Here is a 24,274-nt window from a genome sequence, read left to right on the forward strand (position 1 = left end):
ACCCCAAAGATCCACCATTCAGTTTATCTGGCCTATAGAGTTCAAAGATCAAAGAGTCTTTCATCCAGTGGAGATTTCATACTTTCTATCTTCTATTGCAACATGGCTTTGATTAAGAATAAGAAAACACATTGGAGACATTAGTTGTCTACCTTTGAAGGAGACAATAGCATGAAATTTTGGCTGTCAGGTTCTGTGAATGTGAACAACATAAGAAAAGTCGTGGAGTGGCTCCCCAAATGTTAGGCTCCTCACTTTCCTTAGGTAGAATTTTAGGGAGAAAATATTACAGTATAAATATACACACATATACAACTTATTTTTAATTTCCTGTTGCTTTTCCTTTGAAATATTTTTCTTTTTGTTTTGCTCTGATTCATTTTATTATTTTATTAATAAAACAAACTATCCTTTATTATTTTACAGATCAATCCCATCTCCCACTTCCTCCCCTCCTCCCATTCACTCCACCTGCACCCCATCCACTCCTCAGAGAGGGTAAGGCACATGGCTTTGGGGATAATCCAAGGCCCTTTCTGAGCATGGTATCCATATGAAGAGAATATGCTCCCATAAAGTCAGCACAAGAAGCAGTGATAAGTCCTGGTGCCACTGCCTGTGGCCTCACAGTCTGCCCCAGTCACACAACTGTCATCCATATTCAGAGGAACTCGCTTGGACCTATGCTGCTTCCTTTCCTGTCCAGCTGGTGGAGTTTGTCCATTAATGTCCACCGATTTGGAATTACAAACATTATTATGTTATTAATTTTTACTTTGAGGTTGTCTTCATTTCAGAACATACACTTTTTACATTTTTTAAGAATTGTTATATACATGATAACTGTAATTAGAGTGTTGCCAACATTTTTTCTCCCACCCAAAGCCAGACCATGTCCCCATTCATCCACCTGTCAATTCATGAACTCTTCTTTAATCTTCATTGTTATATCCTTCACACAGACACCTTACATATTTCTTTCTGCTTCCCTTCCCAAGGTATTACATAAGTCTTACGTGTAAGCTATCTGTTAAAGATATGTCGGCTGGGATTGAGTACCCCAAAGTCAATTGTTCTCTACTTTTTGACCACTGGGGAATTTTGTGGTCATCTCTGAGTTATGAAGAAACTAATTGATGAAGAATGATAGATATACTTACCTGTGAATATACAGATGGATTTTTAAAATTACGTTGGGAATTCTACTTATTTAGGAAAACATCAGGAGTAGACTATCTCATAGCTCACTAGCAATGGGTTTCTGGTCAGGCTTACTGTATTGGAAATGAATCTCTCTCATTATGTGGGCCTTAAACCTAATTAGGCAGTTGTTGGCTACCTATAAGTTCTAAGTGCTACTACTCTACCCTTTGGTCATGTTGCCTTGCTGGTTATTGTTTTGGTCTGTAGATTTTACAATTTGGCTGGGCTATGAATTGCTGTCTCCTTTGGCAACTTGCACAGTATCCTGAGCAACTATAAAAGCTAATCTTTATGGAGAAGACTTCTGGAGTATTTACACTTTAATTCCTTCAGTCTCTGTTTCTGATTTGTGAAGTATCTTAATCAATAGGGTCTCACCTTCAAGCTCTGTCAGGCAGCCCAGGACAATGATAATAGTCAATATTGTTTTGCGAGTACTTAGACTATCCTGACCAACAACCTGAAGGGAGGTTTCCCATTCTCAGGAGTGGGATTTTCCTCTGATAGTTTATGGCTATAGGCAAAAATATTCTCTCTCCAAGTAAACTAACTTTATTTATTTATATATGTATACAAATATTCTTACATATTGTATGTTTTAAAATAAACTAAAACAATATTATTACTATGTTTTTTTTGTATTTTGATTTAGGTAGAATTATATCACTTCTTCCATTTCCTTCCTAGAGTTTCTCCCAGATACCTTTTCTTCAGCTACCCTTTCTCACCCCTTTCCATGACACTCCTTTCATCTTGAGAATCTGTTTTTTAATAGGTGTTACACACACCTAAACATTATACAAACTGAGCAGTATACACACACACAAATATAATCTATAATCATTGCTTTTATATATGTATCTGGACACACACACGTACACATATGTATGTCCATATGCATATACACATGCAATAAAAATGATTAAGAAAGAGGCCATGAATTTTCAAAAGAGCAAGGAGGATATATGGGTGTGACTGGAGAGTCAAAAGGGAATGAGACTGATATAATTATATATGTATGTTAAAAGAAATAAAGATGTGTTCAACATCCTTAAAATTTATCCAGATACAAATTAATATTACTTTGAGATTCCTCTTTACACCTGCCAGGATGACTAGGGCCAATAAAAGAACTGACAATAAATTTTGGCAAGGATATGGTGAAAGGTGAACCATCATCCACTGTTGGTATGTTTTCAAACTGGTGCCACCATTATGGAAATCGTCATGGATAATTCTCAAAAAGCTAAAAGTAGTTCTACCATATGACTCTAGCTATATCACTCCTTGTTATACTCCCAAAGTTCCTGATCTTCTAGTCTAGTCTTTGCTATGTTCATTGCTAATCTCTTCACCATAACCAAAAATGAAAACAGCATAAATGCATTCTTGCTATTATGTATAAGGAAGATGTTGTATATACACACAATGGAATCAGTATATTCCTTTATAGACTATGATCCTCTTCTATTTAAAATTTTATTGTCCAGTACCTAAGAACCATACTTTCATAAATTATAATCAGTTTTTCTTTTTAGTTTTTACAGTATGGTTACTTATCCAGAATATTTTTTTATACTCAGGATCTTACAGAACTTATTGATATTAACTTAAAACTGAATTTTAAAATTAGGTAATTATCAGAAACCAGGCAAATAAAAATAGAAGCTACAGTAAAATGCCATTTTATACCCATTACACTGACCACAGTAATGCAAAATTAAAACCTAAAACTGAGTGTGGAGGCTTTGAAATACTAGTACACTGTTGCTGATTATGCAAAATTAATATATACTCATCAAATAAGTAAAGATTGAATTATGATATGATCTCTGAATTCTACATACAGATGTACAATATTCAAAGGAATTAAAGGCTTGGTCTTGATGAAGATTTTTACACCACTATCCATATCATCTTTATTAACAGTGTCTGAAAATGGAAGACACTAGCTCCTTTGAATAGAGGAATAAATATGATGTTGACTGAGCATACAGTAAAACATTATGATTTTGTAAAAATGACACTATGTAGACATGGTTAGACCTCAAGCAAATAAGGAAGTTGCTATGATATAGATTGTTTACGATTCCCTTTCAAAGAAATAGTGCTTAGGGTCATAGGACAGAAAGCAGAGGCTCTGTCTGAGCTGTGGGAATAAGAGGAGTCTGGAGCTGTTAATCCATAGGCAAAGTGTTGTTGCTTTAATGATAAGATACAAAAATGCCAATAAACGTTCTTCCCAGAACTGTTTACTTTAAAAGGGGTTAAGATAACACAGTTTTTCTTTGATATGCATTTTACCAAAAAAGTAAGTGCTTCAAAGTTTTCTAAGTTGAACAATTCTTTCACCCGTATATCGCTATCAGACTGGGGTGGGAAGCACACAGGAGTTGCAATGTGTTCATCTGAAGGATGTGCACACAGTGGGACAAACAGTACTGGAAAGATATAAAAAATATTAAAGAAGAAGAGTCAGTGGAACACGATGACATGATTCTAGACCCAACTACTTGGTAGTCCCAGGCAGGAATGTTAGTTAATTCAGAAGTTTGAATCTTGGGACGGGGAGCTGTCCATAAATTCCACAAAAGTCAAGAAATGTTTTATATTGATTTTTTGGGGAAAGCAAATCAGAGTGTTAGATGGGAACTGTAGCGTATGGATTTGAGATTTTTCAGATGCACAGATGTTGGTGGGGACTAAATACAGCTTTACATCAATTTGCTTTCTATCCAGCAACAGAAATTTTTCCCACAGGCATATGTATGGGATGGAATCTTAAAACTGATTTAAAAAAACCTGAGATACTGTTGTCCCAACATTGTGAATGTGGGAAATAAATTATTCCTGTATTCACCACACATTTCTGTCTGCACAAGTTACATGATGATGAGTCCTGTAAAACAGGGTACAGAGTTTATTAGGACCCACATGCTTGCTCTTCATATCTGTCTGTAGGTCTGGCTTCTGAGCAACATTCATTTTGGCATCTTTTATTCTCTCTTTAGTTTAGGTGTTTTGAGACTAGGTCTTGCTATGCTGTCCAGAATTTCTCACACATCCCTATGGTCTTCTACATACTGGCATTACAGATGTTCTATATGACAACTGATTGATTACCAGCCTTTTGTTAGATGACTAGTCTCATTGATTAGTCCAGTCTTACTGTTACTCCTCACACATGCCTTCTCTATCTCTGAATAACCTCCCCATGTTAGGTCATCTTTGAAAAATTAGTCTCTGTTTCCCACTACTACACCAATGTGGGTGTACTTAGAGAATGAATAGTTTAAAGGGCTGTGACTAAGACCCTTTCAAGAGCTTGTCACTGTGGAAAGGCCTCATAATGACTGAAGAAAGCAAGCATGCAATATTTTCTTAGCCTCACAAATTTTTTTCTCATCTTCTGCTTGTGTTATTTACTCCTAAGATGTTGGAAAAGGTTTCAGAATAAACATTTAATCTTGTGGCCAAGTGGAATGCAATGATGTCTGAAGTCAAGGCTATCCAAGGGAACTTTGATATAATTGTGCATTTTATATAGACTTTATTTCTGAAGACAAAATGATCTGTGTCAGAAATGGAAACTGGATTTTAAGAGAGGAAAAAGACACAAAACAGTGGGTCCCTGTCTTTCGGCAATCCTAGGAGGCACACTGGTTGTTCCTTTGTCTCTGGTGTCCTTGAAGAAGAGGGGCCAATCACAGAGAGGTTGGGGAAAATGGATAAATGAATGGAAACAGAGAAGTGGGGGCACAGAAAACAGTCACAGAGAGGTGAGGTCATGAAGAACTGGGAACACAGATAGAATCAGTGAGAAACAGAGGTGCAGAGATGTAAAGGAATAAGAGATGAGAGTACAGACAGGTGGCATCAGAGGTGGCATGGAGTGGTGGGGTCATAGAGAGGTTGGGCATGGACAGAAAGAGAAGAAGAAGTTCCTTTAGCCCTTTCCATTTCTATACCCTCTCCTTTCTTTCTGAATTTGATATTTCTTGCTTGGTGTGGTGTTTTTGCTTCACTGTAGAGTATCTTGATTAGAGGTAAGCCATTAGGTTTCTCTGCCTGATACCTATGGTTGGTTTTGTCATTGCTTAATTCCAGGGTGAGTTTATGGGAATCCATATGTTTAAGAAGATTTGGATCTGGGAATAGAGAAGGAAAGATTTTAATTATACAAATTATGATAATGGTACAGAGGGCTGAAGAGTATCAGAAATGGAACAGAAGCTCAGCCTTGAGCACAGAACACAAGATTGGGAAAATTGCTATCATTTCATAAATGGTCACAAATTTCCCCATTAGCTTCATTTTACACTCCAATACTAAAGGAAATGATTATGTGGGATTCAGAAATGGATAAAACTACTGTAGAGCACTCAAAATTAAGGTACTTCAGAAATTACAGAGTCCAGGCTGTGTATGTGAAGAGCCTGGCTGTACATGAGAGCCAGCACAGAGGATGATCAAAAGAAAAATCAAAGTCCTTTTGTGCATCGAGAGGGTCTTCACACTGGGCTTTGTAGACTAAGGGCACTTCTTTGTGTCTGTCTCTCTTTCTATCTTGCTGAGGGAAGTGGGGTGGGAGCTAGGCAGACTCCTTCTCTATTCTAACGTAAGCTTGTTCTTCTCCCTGGGCTCGAGAGCACTAATCATTTATTTTATATTCTATAACTGTTCAGACTTAAATTGCCTCCACTTAAGTTGCTTTAATTTGCTGATATTCTGCAGGAAGGTCTGAAGGGATCTCTGGTTCGAGTGCAGAATAGGAGTTTAACAAAAACCACAGTACTTCTAGATTCACAGGGGGATTTGCTTGACGCTGAGGCTGGGCAGCATCAGGTGAGACATGAAAGAGTTGCAGAGAAAATGAATAAATATAACATGGAGTTTTAGCATTTGTGAAACACCCATGTCTCCCATTCTCCACTGAGGCAAGGGACCACGAACAAGCCTTGTTGCCCTTGTTCTATCTCATATAAAAAGGCCCAGTGAAGAATATGAGGCTGGGTATATTCTCTGGAAAGGTATGCACTGATATGCATTTGCGAAAGCTTTGTTTTGAGAACAAATGTGCTGACCAACAATCCTGGAGGGGAAGTGTGCAGGAAGGAGGCATGGGCAAGCCAAAAGCCCTCTTGTTATGAAGAGGGGTCTTCTGACCCTGCACTCTCTTCTTTGATGCCTGAAAAATTCATCATTGTGCTTGTTCTTCCTTTAGGGTCACAGCAGCAGCAGGGTTGTGAACATTTGTGAGAAAGAGGGGCCTAAAGCTTTGCAGCCCTCCTAACATGCCTTTCTTTCCTTTGGGCTTATAGCCATTCACCAGCCATTTCCTCTACCACTGTGAACACAGCTGTCAGTAGCTACAAATAACTTGCCTCTCTGACCACCAGTTCCCTGTGCAAATATGGATATGAAAACTGGGAATTGAATGTTGGGGACTTCCCTTCAGGTATGGATGGAGGGTAAATTTCTGGTCATCAGTAGTTTAGGCTGTGAGGTTGAAAAGTCAGAGGAGACCTGACAAGAGCTGACTTTAGAGCCTGACGAGTCAAAGATGACTTCAGAAACAGCCCCTTAATTAAATAAAAGTGAAAACCCGAGGATCAGCGGTCCCTGATATTAGATATTTAGATTATGCTCAGTGAAGCTTTTCACATTTTAGCTCTCTGCTGCCGCTGAGGCATTTGTCTCTCAGGACTGTAACTGTGTGCTGCGGTACTTACAGATCACTCCACACAGGGGTCTCTAGAGCTGAGATTGGGTTTTGCCCAGTGTTACAGATGTACAGGGTTCTTTGTTGTCATTTTGTTTTGTACTTCTGATCACAAAATTATATCCCTCTGGACAGTGTTGTTTTTAAACATTGCAATAGTTTAATGTGTAGTGAGGCTTGGTGTTTGCAATTAGAATTCTTGAGGATAGCTGATTTCAGACCCATCAATAAAGGTCGCCTCTAAGAACAAAGCTTGTCATGAGACACTTGTGTTCAGAACTGCAGAGGGGGAGAGGAGGGACCCAGTCTCTGGGCTCTGGGAGAAATCTTCAAGCCTGCACACTGATCTTTCCACATCCGCTGGGGGATCATTAGGCTCCTTCTCCCTACAGTGGGCACTTGATGGTGGGCTGATTGGCTGAGAGGGAGGATGTGTGCTCCCTGCGTCCATGCACTCCATCCATCCTGATGACGTTGTGATTATTAATAAACTATTTCTCACTATTGCCGCAGATATAAACACTTCACTAGATATGCGCGGCTCTTGCGTTCACAGTCCTATTGACGTAAATGGCAGACTGAGCTTTGAGATGGAGGATGAGTATCTCAAATTTAGATGTAAAATATAATTACAGTGCTTTGATCATTGAGAGACGTGATGTAGAACAAAAGGGCAAGAGATGTTTCATGAGGCGTAATTAAAGGCTGGAGGGACTGAGACAAATCTACCTGCTTCCTGCCCTCCCTTCTTCTGTTAACTCTGTGAATCCCCTTAAGTCTCAAGTGCAGGAAGGGAGTTCTTGTTGCTATGGAAACCCAAGTATTCACTCTGGCCCCCTTTAAGCCTATTCATGCCTCTTTCTGTTTGGAAAATAGGAATGTCGGTAACTGAAAGAAGTGTTTCAAATTAAGAGTAGGCCCAAGAGGAGACTTCAGGTTTTGCTTTGCTTTTTTTTTCAGAGAAGACCTGCAGCCAGTGCATGCATTCTCTCTGCTGTGTCGATGTCAATCTTAATGTGGGGTGGAGGTTTCATGTGCAGTTTTGTACGCTGAGGATGGCCCACACCTTACAGTGACCATTAACACACATGACAATCTCACAGTTCTGAAAAGGATTAACCTGTTCAAGGTTCTTTGTTTTCAAAGCCACAATACAAAAATGCCTATAGTTTTGCCTTTTCCACAATGTTCCCAAAAGGAAATTACACACAAGTAGCCCTTTTGTATGTGTGTGTATGTGTGGAGGTTTATATATGCACACACATACATATTCTCCATATTTTTTTTTGCTGTCTGGCCCTTCAATTTTATTGTTAAATAGTATTCAATTTACAAGGATATAGGTTACCCCTATCCCTGGTGGAGGGAAATTTTGGTTGTTAGAGTGTTTACTGATTATGAGTAAAAGTTTTGTAACCAGTCTCCTCTACAATATGTGTGTGGACATGAGTTTTCAGATCAGTTGGTTAATAACTAAGAGTGTGAGTGCCGGATCATATGGCAATGTTGTCTTTAGCTTTGACAAACGGCCAAGCTGTCTTCCTAAGCGACTGTACTGTTTCGCCTTCCAGTCGGCAATGGGTTAGTGTTCCCGGTTCCCAGATGCTTGCCATAAGTGTACTGTCAGCTTCTTTGCCTTTTGGAGTTGAGCCACTCCAAGGAGCATCGTGCTTTAGTTCTCACTTCCCCCAAAGACAAACTGCACATCTTTGTATACACAGATTTCTATGTGTGTGTCTTCTTTGATGAGGCATCTGTTCATTCTTGGCTTTTCCTTGAATCATTGGGTTTATTCTTTTAAGTTTTAAGAGATCATTACACATTTTTGATATTGTGTTTTGCAAACGCTCCTGCTAGTCTGTGGCTTTGTTCCCCCTGCTTTAACGTTGTCTCTTACAAAGCTGTAACTAATTTTATTGAAGTTCAACTTATTTGTTTTGTTTTATTATTAATTTTTTAAAAACTTTAAGTAATTACATAAATTTCCGTGCCATCTCTCTAACCATTATGATGTTTCCTCCTCAAGCCTCTGTCATGTCTCTCTCTTTTTTTGGTAGATTTATTTTCATATTTTTGAGGATTTTCCTTACTTATGTCCAGAGTGGTTGCAACAATTCAAGCTATTGCCAACAGTGAAAGAGTGCTCCTCTTTCCCCACATCCTTGCTGACATTTATATCATTTGCCTTATTGAGCATTACCATTCTGACTGCTGTGGGACAAACTGACAAACTCGTTTTGATTTGCATTTCCTAATTCCTAAGGATGATGGAAACTTTTTTTTTTTTTTTTTGGTTTTTCGAGACAGGGTTTCTCTGTGGCTTTGGAGCCTGTCCTGGAACTAGCTCTTGTAGACCAGGCTGGTCTCGAACTCACAGAGATCCGCCTGCCTCTGCCTCCCGCGTGCTGGGATTGATGAAAACTTTTTGAAGTATTTCTGATCTATTTTTTCTTCTATTGAGAATTCTCTATTTAGACCCAGCACTCATTTTATAATTGAATCTTGTTTATTCTTGAGTCTCTCTCTCTCTCTCTCTCTCTCTCTCTCTCTCTCTATATATATATATATATATATATTATACCTAATTATATGTTAAAATCATATGCATTGTATAATATTACATATGCCCTAATTTGTGGGATCCTTTTTTACCCAGCTCTTTGCTTCTTTAGTTGTGTGTTTTAATTTTATGAACTTCTACTTGTTATTTGTTGGCTTTAATTCCAGAGTAAAAGGAGTCCTATTCAGAATGCTATTTACAACACCTATAAAATGTAGAGTACTGTTTATATTTTCTTCTAACAGTTTTGGTGTTTCAGGTTCCAAGTTGAGAACTTTGAATTACTTGGACTGAATTTTGTGCTGGAAGACAGATACAGAACTAATTTAATTCACCTACATGTGGGATCCAAGTATCCTGGCACCATTTGTTGAAGATGCTATCTTTTCTATAATGAATATTTTTAATGTTTTTGTCAAATATCACATGGCTGAAGCTATTAGCCCCATGTTTCTGTCTTCTGTTTGATCTATTGGTCTACATGTCCTTTTGGCTCTTGTTCTATATTGTTTTTTGTTACTATAGCTCTACAATATTTCTTGAAATCTGGAATGGCAATTTCTTCTGTCTTGTTCTTTTTGGTCAGGACTGTGGTAGCAATCCAGGATCTGTACTGGCTTCATGGGAATATCAGGGATTTTTTTTTATTTCCATCAAAGATGATGTGGGTATGTTGATTGTGGTCGCCTTTAATCCTTAAATCTCTTTTGGTAGGACAGTCATTTTTCTGATAATAATTATATTGATTCATCAACATAGGATGTCTTTCCATTTGCTAATTTTTTCTTTTCTTTTTTTTTTTTTTTTTTTGTTTTTCGAGACAGGGTTTCTCTGCAGCTTTTTTAGAGCCTGTCCTGGAACTAGCTCTTGTAGACCAGGCTGGCCTCGAACTCACAGAGATCTGTCTGCCTCTGCCTCCCGAGTGCTGGGATTAAAGGCGTGCGCCACCACCGCCCGGCTATTGCTAATGTCTTTCTTGATCAGAGATTTGACGTTTTCTCTGAAGAACTCTCTCTTCTCATTGTTTATGTTAGGTTCAAGATATTTTATTGCATTTGAGGATATTATAAATGATAGTGTGTCCATGAAATTTTTCTTCATTCATCTCCTGCTGGTACATAGAAAGGCTACTGATGTTTGTAAGTTAATTTTGTATCTTTGTGATATTGCAACATTTTTGCTAGTGCTGATCATCTCTGGAAATTTTTTGCAGAATTTTTTGGGAAATCTCTTCTGTATAATATATTTTTACAAATATGATTAATTTGATTTTATTTTTAATATTTGTGTCTATTTAATTTTTTTATATTTTCTTACTAGCCCAGCTCTTCTTTGAGTACTGTATTGAAAAGGAGTGTGGATGGTGGAGAGCCCTACCTCATTTCTGATTTTTATCAGATAAAGCTTTCTTCACATAAGACATAGTTGGCTATATTTTATAGTATATCAAAATATATTCATAATGACATAAAATTGTTCACAGTGCCAGAAATTGAAGAAAACACAACTTTCTATTAGTCATGGGACAATTCATTATGGCATAGACAAACACTGCAATACTACACAGTAATGAACATGAAAAAATAATAAATGTATACATATGGCTTGCATATAAATTAATCTCATAATTTTGAGTGGAGAAGTTCATATACTATATGGCTTTACTGATTAGAAGCTCAGTAATATTCAAAACAAGTCTATAATAGCCAAGATCAGGGAATATATTTAAATGAAGACTATCACTAGATAAGAACAGAAAACTTTTCCCAGACATTGGTGGTTCTCTGTTCTCTGATTAAGGGGACTGATTGCTTCAGTGTTCATTTATGTAAATCTCTGCTAAGCTGGGTAAGTAAGATTTGTATAATTATTGGACATAATGTGGTACCTGTCTGACAGATAAAATAAAAGGTTAGCTTTTGAGTTTGGGTAGCTGATTTGCAAAGCTCTCTGTATCTGTGCCTGTCTCTCTCTGTCTCTCTGTCTGCATGTTGCCTGTCTGTCTATCTTTCTGTCTATCTATCTGTCTCTTTCTTTCAATCTCTCTTTGTCTTGCTGTCTCTGTCTCTCTGTGAAAGTAGAACTGGTAGAAAGCAAGCTGTGTGATTTGTCAAGCAAGCAGATCTCCGCTATGTCTTTGTTTCCTCCACCACTTGTAAACTAATGGGGGCAGCAATGTGGGCTTGCATATCTGTTCTTGCCATCAATCAATCCCTCTCTTTGGACCCCTGGGAGGTAATGGAACATGTTTGAAATGTCAACCCAAAATCTATCATAAACATAGCTTCCTGAAAACAGCCATCCTTCTGCCAGTAAAGTAAGTTTAACTGTAAGATGGTACAATTTGGAGTCTCTAATTCCGGACTAGAACAAATTTGATATTTTGTGAGCTATGACTCAGAATGAATGGGCAGCTAGTGAAATTTAATAAATGGTACTTTTCAATCTGGTGGATTGATGAGAGAAAAAGGACTGAAGAGAAAATAGAGAGGACGGAGGACCAAGGTCATAAATCTCATCTCCTCTCCCTGTCAGTCCTAGCCCTCATTTTCATCCCCAAAGTACCCTCTGAACAGAGCACTCAGTACAGGTTTCAAGACCAGACAGTAAACATTTAAACTTCCAAAGGTTTTCTTTGTGATGGTCTTAGGGATAAGAGGTCTGCCTGCCGTGGATGAACGGCAATGTGAAAATGAAAAGTGTACTTTTGGGTTTTGAAAATTTTCCCACAAACTCTCTCTTACACACACAGGGTACTTTGTTAATTTCTTAGGAGCATTGCAATCCAGTATAGATGACAACCAAGATTAATTGGATGTATGGAGCATGAACTTTAAAGGAAAATAATTAACACGATTTCTCTAGCATGTTAGACTTTTCTTATTAATCAGATAATGAATAAAGGCTGACATCAGACCTAATGGGGAACCACAGCATTTATAAGATAAAATATGGGAAGGAACTGAGCATTGTGGTGCATCCTTATGATTATGGAGTTCAAGAAGTAGGGTCAAGAGACTGGATTTAAAATTCAGCCTGGATTATTTGAGATTTCTATTCAACAAAACCAATTACTACTGATAAAACAAAAACAAGGAGCAAGAAATACCATAAAAGAAAAAAGCTGGAGAGGATTAACTGTGTGTTTGTCTTGTAAGAAAAGGGAAGGTGGAGGTATGTGGGTAGTCCATCTTGTCTACATGTATGGTTCTTCTGTTCTATGAAGGTTGAGGAGAACATGGATGTTAGGGTGGTATCTGAATGTATGTCTCTTCTCTGTCTAACCTGGATGCTTTCTATACTTATATCTATCTCTGGGATGTTTTCAAAAAATCTGCATAGGCAAATGGATGGAGCTAGAAAACACCATTTTAAGTGAGGTAACCCAGACCCTGAATGACAATTATCACACGTACTCACTTATAAGTGGATTTTAAACATAAAGCAAAGAAAACCAGCCCACAAATCACAATCTCAGAGAATCCAGACAACACTGAGGACCCTAAGAGAGACATTCATAGATCTAATCTACAAGATCTCCTGAGTAAATTGGGAGCATGGGGACCTTGGGAGAGGGAGAGGGTTAAAGGAGAAGGGAGAGGCAGGGAGGGGAGCAGAGAAAAATGTAAAGCTCAATACAAATCAATAAAACAAAACAAAAAACCCAAAATATATCCCCTTAAAAAGCCTGCGTAGACAGAGCCTTATTTCTGCCTTTGTATTTTTGACTACACATAGAACATAAAACAGTTTTGGGTATTGTTCATGTAGGACTCAGATACAGGACATGGCATTTTTAGTTGATAATCTTTGAAAAATGATGTGTTATGTAAGGCAAAACCATGATAGAAAAGGGTACTTAAAGGCTCTTTTATGTGAAACTTCTGAGGGAGTGAAGAGAGGAAGTACTTCTGGAAGCTAAAGGCCATCTATGAATCAGTGTTCTGCTCCCTAGCGACCCCATTACTCACCTGCTGCCTCTGCCCACATATTTTTTGCCAAGCTTGAACAGAGATGATGAGATGCTGACACAGTGTGCATGACTCATCTGCCACCAGAGCAGGATGTTGGAAATTGGATATGTGATGTTTTAAATTGCCACTCTTTGGAAGAGTCAGTCTCCAAAGCAATCTCTGAATGTGTAATCAAACGATTTTCACAGGCTCAAGAGATTGCAGTGCAGTGTGGACACCTGTTTGCTGACCTCCAGGGTTTGCCAGCCAGCCAAGCCTTAGGAAGCTCAGCTATGCAACATCTAGGCAAGATCTTGCTTTACTTTAATCCCACAAATTCTCAGAATCCCTGCTCAGCAAATGGTAGGGATGGAGTGCTGGCAACTGAATGCCTGAGTCAGGATAGTAATAGAGGCTTTGAACTTGGTTCACTGCTGTCATTAGATATAGAAGTCCTTCCAGAGAAAATGTTTATGATGTTTTCACAACTTTTATTAAAGGAGATGATATATCAAGAAAGTTTTGTCTTCAGCATTGGCAATTTCCCATATAACTTATTGGCTCCTTCAATCCTTTCTTCCTTCTTTCTCTTGATTTTTTACTGGAGAAGGGGTACTATAAAGTCTTTTTATTGATTTTTTTCTCCTTGGGTGGGTGGGTGATGAATAAGGACTTGAAAAGGTTTTGAAGGCCTTTGACTTTGTAGTCCTGTGTTGGCTGATTGTATGGAAGGAGAAAATGTGACGTAGTTGGTTTTAGGTAAAGAAGAATTGCACCGATAGTATAGAACCCTCCTGTATTCAGCATAAGCTTTCCAACTCTTTAATATTCTGCAAGAGTATTATCCACCAGTCAAACTAGTGAATCAATGTTTACAATGCTGAAATGTGTTAACTACAGTGTGCTTTACTGATTGTGCCTACATATATATATATATATATGCATATATATATATATATATATATATATATATGCACACACACACACATTTCTGGCTCAGAATTGTTCTTTCCAGGAAGCAGCATTAGATTTATTATCATATATATATACTTTAGCTTCTTTTGATTGTGAGAATATTTTAGAATTTGAAAATCTGCCCAGTTTTAGAAGTTAGATTCAGGTATCTCATAAGTCTTCTGAGATTTTATTCCTTATATTTTGCTTTTTTATGCTTATGCTGGAGGAGTGCAGGAAGGACAAAAGGGTCTCCTGTCATTTTTATTCCCCCTCCTTTTGAGAGGACTTCAAGGTTTCACAGGCCCAGCATTGCTATCTATCACATCAAGACAATGAAATTTGTTGTCTCTGTTCATATTTGTTTATATGTGCTGTTCCTCCCACCCCCGGAGGAAAGAACCTTGTTTCTGGTCTGTCAAAGAGCATATGGAGTACAGAAGTGGGATCAAATTTCTCCAAAGCCCAGTCCCTAACTACAGATACAGATAGTTTTCCTATGTTTCTCCTTAAAAGAAGAGCAGTGGGGAGTTTGAGAAGGGGAAGCATCATTTGTGGGGCGATCAGAGATGGTCAGTTGCATTGTACTTAGTGTTGGGGCCCAACATAGGATGATAGACGAGCACTCTGTTGAAGCATGTCCTTCAGTGTGAAATCTGGATTTAACTTGTTAAATGGCCTAATGTGTGGATAACAGAAAAGCGGTTTTGATTGGCTGAATTACTTTCTCTTTGTTTCTCACCTTCTGGGTCCCTGGTGTACATGCTGCTTCCTTCTGCTTTTTTGGCTCTTAGAACCATGTAAGATTACTCCTCTCAAGGAAAATCATGAAAGAGTTCTTTCTTATGTATATGATTTGAACAGAGAAAAGACAAGACATTTGAAAATTAGTATTTGTGGCAAAAGGAAATCTTATTTTGAAAAATGATACTGTTTTCAGCTTCTTCCAAAGAAATGGGAAGTATGATAAATTGCTAGTTAGCTTTTAATAAGGTGCTGTGCATCCACTAGGCACTCTCCAATCATAATGACCTGTCATCATGAACATTTGTTTATTGTTCAAATATATAAGCTGTTGATTATAGTTTCATGTGATGTAGCTTCTGATATCTAGGCAAAAATTACATCATATTCTTATAGCAGAAATTAATTTGAGCATGCACCCTTTAATGAGTCCTTAATAATCAGCCTGTGTTTCTGTCATATTTGAAATTATGTATGTTGGAAGGGTCATGGTCTGTGGGGCGTAGAATGTGTGGCTCAAATGAAAATAACAAAATTTATTATAATCCAACCTTTTACTCATACACCTTTTTTCCTATAAGCACAAGACATTTGATACCTCTTCCAGTGAAAATATCAAAGCATCATCTAATCATTTAATCACACTAATAGACTGCATCTAGTAGAACGTGTTCTACTCTCATTACTTATAGATGTAAATATAAATTGCTTGTTCTTCATCTGTCAACATGTGATATAGGGCTAGGATCATCTAAAACACTCATAACCAGAGTGAGGAAATAATGTTGTTGGACATACTCAGCTCTTGTGGCTTTGTGGAAAATCTGAAATCTTGTAGACAAACTTTGGGAGAAATCCTCTACCATCAGATCATCTTTTTCACTCTCTGTGGAAACTCCTTCCAGCAGGACTCTGTGCTTTCCAACTCCAGCTTCTTGGAGATCTTTTATTTTCTATCACCTTTCTTGACCACAATAGAATCGGGCATTAAGAAATGGTATCTTGCTGAATGGTGAAGAAAATATTATTGGTTCAAAGAACATTTTATGACTCAAATATGTATAAACATTTTGTCAACATAATGCATCCAAAATCTAATTAGGTTTTATTTCATGTGATTCTAAAGTGTAATTATTTTTAAGATATGCACCACTTGTAAGTTGATGAACCACAATGTAAACAAAGTAAATTTCATTGACTGGGACTCAAAGAATGAGACATATTTTGATTCTCTTGTTCCCTTGTGAGTTTTGCCTGAGAAGCATTGACTGGATGCTCCTGCACTATGTAGTTTGTATCCAGAGACCCAACCCCCAAATGGCCCTTCTTTTACAGGCTTGGTCCCCACCCCATGATGTACTGGGACAGGATATAGAGACTAGAAGTTCGTCCTGTTAGGAATTTTCAGTGACCGATAGAGTATATTCAAGGGTATTTTGGAATCATAATCACTTGATCTTTTTCATTCCTGGCTATTTTATATGGCAAGTGACAATAGCCAGAGCATGTTAGTTATTACCAGTTACCAATCTATTTATCTATATTTATAACTACAGTCCAAATCACCATGCACAACCATTTTAGAAAATAATTTTCTCAATAAAAACTTGGATCACTAAAATTTTATGGATCTAATCTGTCTTTGTATTTTTTTGGTTTGCTGTGGACTTGAGAGAAATACTTTAGTATTTAGCTCTGGTGGTCCCTCACAAAGGATACAGCTTTCTTTCTTACTTCCTAATTCACTAGGTTACTGCCACACTAAAATAAAGCACCCAGAATATTACATAATTAAAAATACTACTTTCTCGTTTACTATGTCACTGGTAGAGGTCAATTATAGTTCTTCACATTTTTGTAATTGCATGAATGAGGTTGGAAGGCACACCATTATTCTGACAGCAGGAACAAAAGCAATCCCAGAAGCATATGATGATGATAAGGCTTATGTTAAAATGTGACATTTGTCACTACTCCTAGCATTTCATTGCTAAAACCATGGTACATGCCAAGGCAATGAATGGAGCAATAAAATCTAATAAAATGAGAGTCAATCACTGATACTGAAAATGTAATTATTGCCATATGAAAGAAAGATTGGGAGGAAGTTCCTCATCATGCGATATCTCTGTATAGTACGGGGGATTTTATTTTTATAATGTACTCACATATTTTGTTCTACACTTCTCAATTATTTTATTTCTGGAGAGAAACTAGAGAAATTAAGCTGGGGATACACAAAAAGGCGAGACCATCTTTCTGGCATTTTGCCTCCTTGCTGGAAGCAATATATCTTAATAGAACTTCTTCCATCCTGTTGCTATGGAGATAAAACAAAATACTGCTCAACATTTACTTACTGTTACCCACCTGTTTCTCTGTTGACAGACACTGTACTCACTGAACTTTGAAATGGATTAAGGAGATCCCTAATGAAGGTCTCTATAATGTATGCACCAATATACTGGTAATCAGTGATTTTAAATAATTTATACTTCATGAAATTTCAAGAGAAGCAAGTGAATGATGGACAAAGAAATCTTTACATAGTACTGCAAGTTAAGCCAAGAGCATATCTCATAGAGTTATGTTAGCTGGGTTGTTAGTCTCTCCTCTCAATGCCCAGGCTCACTCCTAGAAGAATTTTTTGGCTTTGAGACGAGCACAGCTGTTGAGAACATGCTACGCGATTCACATTGCTTCAAGCAGGAACATGTAACACCAGAGTAGGGTATTTTAAAGCAATTATTTAGCACAAAAAACATGCAGGTCTATTTGCTCACACTGAGCTAACCAGAATCAAGTTTGTATGCAGATATTTAACAAGACAAGCTGAGAAAGTGAAAAAGAGAGGTTCTTCTGATAAGAATATTATATTTTATTTGTTGTTGTTACAATGGCACAGTTCTTTCTGCCCAATCATGGCTTTCTACAGAGATAGATGTCGTTGCTTTCTAGACAATATTATCTGGTCATTAACCTTCAGTTTGAGAACGCTGTCTCATCACATTCAATTTTACATGGTCTGTGTAGGGAAGCACTGCCATATGCTAATGTGAAGTCATTTACATAAAATTTCTGGGAAAAAACATAAAAATATTATTCTTGAAGTTTATTCAAATAATATAATGTGTCAGTTAAATTTTACAAATAACTTACCATTATTTCTATGAAAATGAATCCAATATTATTTTCTCATGAATTATCATAAATATTATTGGCAGTTTTACTCTATGTGTTAGAGTTTAAGGTGACTTTATTGGCAAAGTAGTATTTGTTCACGTGCCAGAAAACCATTAGTTGATGATATCATTTCAAATTTTGTTAAGGGTTTTATCATATAGATAGAAGAAAAATACACAGAGGTGTAAGATGTTTTCTAATGTTAGTGCATAAAATAAAAAAATTAATTAGAGCATTAAAGACACAATGCCTAAAATTAAAAACCCGTAGCTTAAGAAACTGAGTAAGAACTAAAGAGATATTTCAAAAGTAAATATATAAAAATAGCTATAAGAAAGGAAAGAAAATCACATCTAAGACATCCAGAACAAAGTGAAAATACCAAACACTTGAAACAAAAATATAAAAAGAGAGACAAAACAAAACTAAGCAATTTGATAAAATATTGTGTGCAAATTTTCTAGAATCACTGCAGACCTGAATAAACACACTGGGGAAGATCAGGGAACTCATGGCAGGGAAAATGCGAAGCATTACTGCAAACATTGGACACCGTGGATAATGGGAACAACTTTGAAAGAAGCCAGCAGAACAAGACACATTTTGTTTAAATGAACTGCAATAAGACTGACATATTTCTAAACAGAAATAATTGAATCCAGAAAGCAATGTAGCATGTTCTTGTAAGCAGCAAGATAATTTAGTTATCATGATTTCTGCAGTTGGTGAGAATACACTTTAAAAGTACAATAAATGTGTTTGCAGAACTCCTTTTTATCAATATGCCAGAGCCAAAAGAAAAAGGAAATCAAGAAAATATTTTATGAGCTCAATATTTATTTTCCCTCTTTAAAATTACTATTTTAATATTTAAGCCCTATGTGAGACTGTGGCTATAGCCTCTGGAAGCTGATCACAACATGACATTGGGGCTTCATATGTGTTGTTGTTGACTTTATAAAAATAAATAGAAATGGGTATAATCATGATCAACCATACTAGTACCTAGATCTTAAAATGTAGACCCTGGAACTATGATTAATGGCTTTATAATGCTTAAGGCAAGTTAGCTTATATTGTGGTACTACTATATAGCGACCTGAGCTGTTAGGACACTTACAGAGGCCAGAGTTTGTTCCAAGATGTGAAGCTCTATAATGAATCTTTCAATATGTTGAGGATTCTTTAGAGCTGAACAATTTATTGACTTTGTAAAAGTTTAGAGTTGAATGCTAGAAGAATCGAAGTTTGTTACAAGAAATTTTACAGATGATTCTCATGAAGGAATAGAAAATAAAGAGGGGGCTAGGGAGAAAACCCCCATTTCCTTGTATATATGGTCCTGAATAAGATGTTGATGAGCACATGGATCCTAAATACCATTAATAGGGGATCTCAGAAATAAGGAGTATGTTCCTAGGGAAAAAAATGGTGGCCTCTGTACATTTTGACAAAACACTGGCTGATGTCATATAAGAAATGAGATCTTGTGAGCTAGAAACCTAACATAATGGAAACTTCCTGGAAGCTATGAGGGAGACCCTAGCTAAGATACGTATAATGAAGTATATGGAACCTGAACCAGCCATCTCCTCTAACCAGATAATACTTACAGTGTAGGTATTGGGACACCAACCCAGACACAAAACTTCTGGACTACAATTTGTCCTGCCTACATGATGTTCTGGGATAAGCACGGCATAGAAATTGTTAGAGAGGCCAACCAATAACTGGTCCAGCTTGATTTTCATACCATGAGAGGGAGGCCACCCCCTGATACTTTCTGGAGAGCCAGGATACAGAAGCGGGATAGCCCAGGGACCTAGGATAGAACCAAATATGAATGACAGTAAAGGTCAAAGATTTTTTTTTGGTTTTTCATGACAGGCTTGCTCTGTAGCTTTAAAATCTATCTTGGAAATAGCTCTAGAACTCACAGAGATCTCCTTGCCTCTGCCTCCTGAGTGCCTGGATTAAAGCCATCACTACCTCCCGGCAACAAATTGATTCTTAAAATATGCTGCTATATTCATAAAATTATTTATTTAAGAAATATTTCAAAGCAAATTGTGTAAGGAGTGGCTTTGTTTCTTCTAATTGCCAGCTATACCAGTCAAAAGCAAAAAAAAAAAAACCCTCAAATATGGAATTGTGAAGGAAAATGTAAATTGTTTGGAAAATATTTTGCATGTCCATACAGAAGAAAAACTTGATGTTAGTAGGAGGACCCTAAGAACATATACATAAGAAATGATAAAAAAGTGAGTGTGGCATGAAGCATCACTTTCATGAACAGCCTTGGTAGAAAAACTGACTGATCTTTGACATTTCTTCTTGACTTCAAAAACAAGTAGAGATGAAGAAAGGAAATCTGATATCTAGTATTTAACTTATTAGACTTTACAGAACTATTCAGATATGGGCATGTTTATTTGTCAATAACAAGTATAAGAAAAATGAGGGAATTGTTCCAGAACTTTGCTAGATCTGTAGCTGACTTGCTTTGTATGAGTGCACTTCATTCATGTATTATTTCTCCCCTATGAAAGAGGCATGACAGGATCAAAGCATTTGAGATACATTCTAGTTGTTTGGTTCTCAGGCTTACAGTAGCAGAGGAAATGTGAATTGTTATTTAAGTCTCACTATACATGACTTAGCAAGTCCTCTGATGATGTTTATTTTCTCATTTTTTTATTAAAGATTTCCATCTCCTCCCCTCCTCCTCCCCCTTCCCTCCCCTCCCTTCCACCCATACCCCCACTCCGCCCCTCTCCAAGCCAAAGAGCCATCAGGGTTCCCTTCACTATGTTAAGTCCAAGGTCCTCCCAGCTCCCCCTATGATGTTTTGAACTATATGTTTTAGAGGCAGTGCAAAAAAGAATTTAAGAATTTTAAACTAAGCATGGTGGTCCATCTCTGCAATCTAAGAAGCACTGAGGAGGCTAAGGTAAATTGTGAATCCATGACCATCTTGTGCTATAAAGCAAGACTCTCACTGGCAAAACAAATGCTAGGGATGGGCATTTGTGGGAGAATGCTTATTAATACTTGACCTTATAGTTTGGTCTCAAGCACCACAAAGAAGATTTTTGAGGCTATCTGTATGAAATGAATGCATCTTCCATGTGAGAGCATTTATACTGAAATGCTGCAGACAGAAAGAAATGAAAGAGTTGTTTCTATGTCAGTTTTCACATGTTGAAGCTCCAGCTCCAATATTATGAGATTTAGAGGTAGATCCCTTGGGAAATAACTAGGTGATGAGGGATAAGCATTTATTCATGTCACACATGTCATATAGAAAGAGTCCAGAGAGTGTCTACTAGAAGCTTACACACCAGATATCAGAATTTGATACAAAACAAATTAGGCAGACTCAGGAGCTGAAAGCGATTTTGTTGTTAAATAAAGAAATTATCAGTAACATCTAAAAATCAATGGTTTAAAGTAATGATATAAGATTCCTATGGTTTCATTTTGTAAGTAATGATACAGGAAATTTAAATATACCAAAATATGCACTTTTGCATATTTTGATACGTTGTGAAACTTGATCCATTTTTCATGAAATCTTCTGGTCTTCTGTATCCGTGTTCAGTACTTACTGAGCCCAAATGTCCATATATCTAACCTCACCCTGTATTCCAGAAGTTCTCTGATTTGGAAGAAACTAATGCACGTCCACCACCCTCACCAGGAACCTGTCTTCTACCGCACTCCTAAGACCCACAGTTCTATTGCAAGGACTTGGCACAGTTAAATCATTTAAACAACATTAGACCTCTATGCCATTGGTTAGGTGTGTTTGCAAAATGTGATTATAGCCTGGAAAAGTAAAATAATTTACACAAAGTCAGGGAGCTAGTGAGAAGCAGAAGCGGGGTAGGAGATTAAATGGTTATGAGGTGTTTCTGGGCCTTTACAGGTCTTCAAAGTGTATAAAGTGACAGCAATAATAAGGATTGGCAAGTGGCAAAGCAACATGCGAAGCAAAATGACAGGAACAGCTGCCATGATATATTTAAGACAAGGAATGGAAAATCCTGTGAAAGTTGACCAGGGTGAAGTAAGAGATCAGAGAGCCAGAAGGGCTCTTGTGGGCCAAATGGCCAGAAAGAAGGCACTCAAGGAATGACTTTCGTGAGCTTGGAAACATGAGAAATGCCCTGACCAACTGTTCTACCAGAGGCTCTGATGGGCTGCAATAGGAACATAAGGGGATACTATGGTCCATATGATTGAACTCAAGCCACATTTGAAAAATAAGTATCAGGAAATAAGTAGTCTCCATTGTAAGCTAAATAATCTTAGGACTTCTGGGGACAGTGCTTGTGGTTATGTCTAAGCAAGTGGCGGCACATTCGGGTTCTAAACAGTTAGTTATAGACAATTCTACATTTATTGATCATCAGAAATTAACGATTTTTCTTTGTCTTTTCATGTTTTTCATCTAAACCTGTGCCTTTCTCATGGGTCACAGCATGGGGAGGGAGCATAAGACTATTTTTCCATCCTGCCCTCCCCCTGCCCCAACATGTACTCCAAACACATTTTTATAGGATGTTCCTGTTGTGCATATATCCATTCTGTTAGAGTTAACTTTATCTGGTTTCCTCCACCATGCTTTTATAGATGCACATGTTCCTGTCCTAGGACTTTAGGATGTTTCCGAACAACACACATCTGGGCAGAATTTTTTTTAAAAACTTTCAATTGCTTTTTTGTTTTGATTTTCAATTTTTTTTTTGGTTTTTTTTAAAGAAAGAGGGAAGATAGAGAGAGACAACAAGAATATGGATAGGGATGGGTGGATAGAGGATGAGAAAGTTTTGGGAGGAGTTGGGTGAAGAGAAAAAATAAGTGTAAAATATATATTATTTTAAACAATACAGAGAGGAGAGAGAGAGAGAGAGAGAGAGAGAGAGAGAGAGAGAGAGAGGATTTCTCTGTGTAGCCTTAGCTATCCTTGAACTCACTCTGTAGAACAGGCTAGCCTCAAAATCACAAAGTTTCATCTGCCTCTGCTTCCCAAATATTGGAATTAAAAGCATGTGTTACCACCTCCTGTATAATCACAGCATAATCCTAAAAAATTAAATCTATCTGTATGAACACACACACACTAGCACACACATGCACAGGCACACGCACCACTTAGAAAATATAGATTTAATTATCTTTCAGAAGAGTTTGAATTTCTTAGAAATTTGCTTCGAACAAACACAGAAAGAAGAATTTGCTGTGGAGAAACCTACCAAATGGCCACACAAGTGCTCAAGAGTTCTGCTAGCAACAAAAGTCATATTGGAGCCATGTATACATAGAGGCTACATCAAAAGAAGGATTTCTCCTGTCTATAGTCTTGCCAAAATCCTATAGTGAACTGTGTTAATTTCTTATGATAATGAAAAGGTAGAATAAAGCCTACAGGTGCTCAGCATAATATGTTTGACGTTTCCCATAAATCTAAAATGATTTCTAGTTACTTTTTGAAAAAGTCTATGGAAGATTACTCAACAACTAGAAAGAACAAACTTATATAAGAATTTCAAGATTATTATGATGACAAAATGATATAGGCTAAATATATGTTCTGTAAATATTTGTCCACATAAGTTTCACAAACATTTAACTGAATATAAAATGAGTTCTAATATAGAAATGGTGTGATTGTGGAGGGATGGAGGATTTTCTGGGTATGAATACATTGGAATTCTTACCAAGTCATCAAACTTTATACCCTAGGTACGTACAGGCTATGCATTGAATGCCTTCCTGAAACTTGAACAGACAGACAGATTTTTGGCGGGGCGGTGGGGGAATCTGCTTTCTATTGCTAGGTAATAATGACAAATTGTATCATTAGAGGTAGAGAATAATCGCCTCCCACCTACTTTGTAGTAACTAATTCATACGAATCATCAGGTGAAAGATATTGTGAAAGGGCCTTGG

This window comes from Arvicola amphibius, chromosome 12, assembly GCF_903992535.2.
Source record: "Arvicola amphibius chromosome 12, mArvAmp1.2, whole genome shotgun sequence".
Lineage (NCBI taxonomy): Eukaryota > Metazoa > Chordata > Mammalia > Rodentia > Cricetidae > Arvicola > Arvicola amphibius.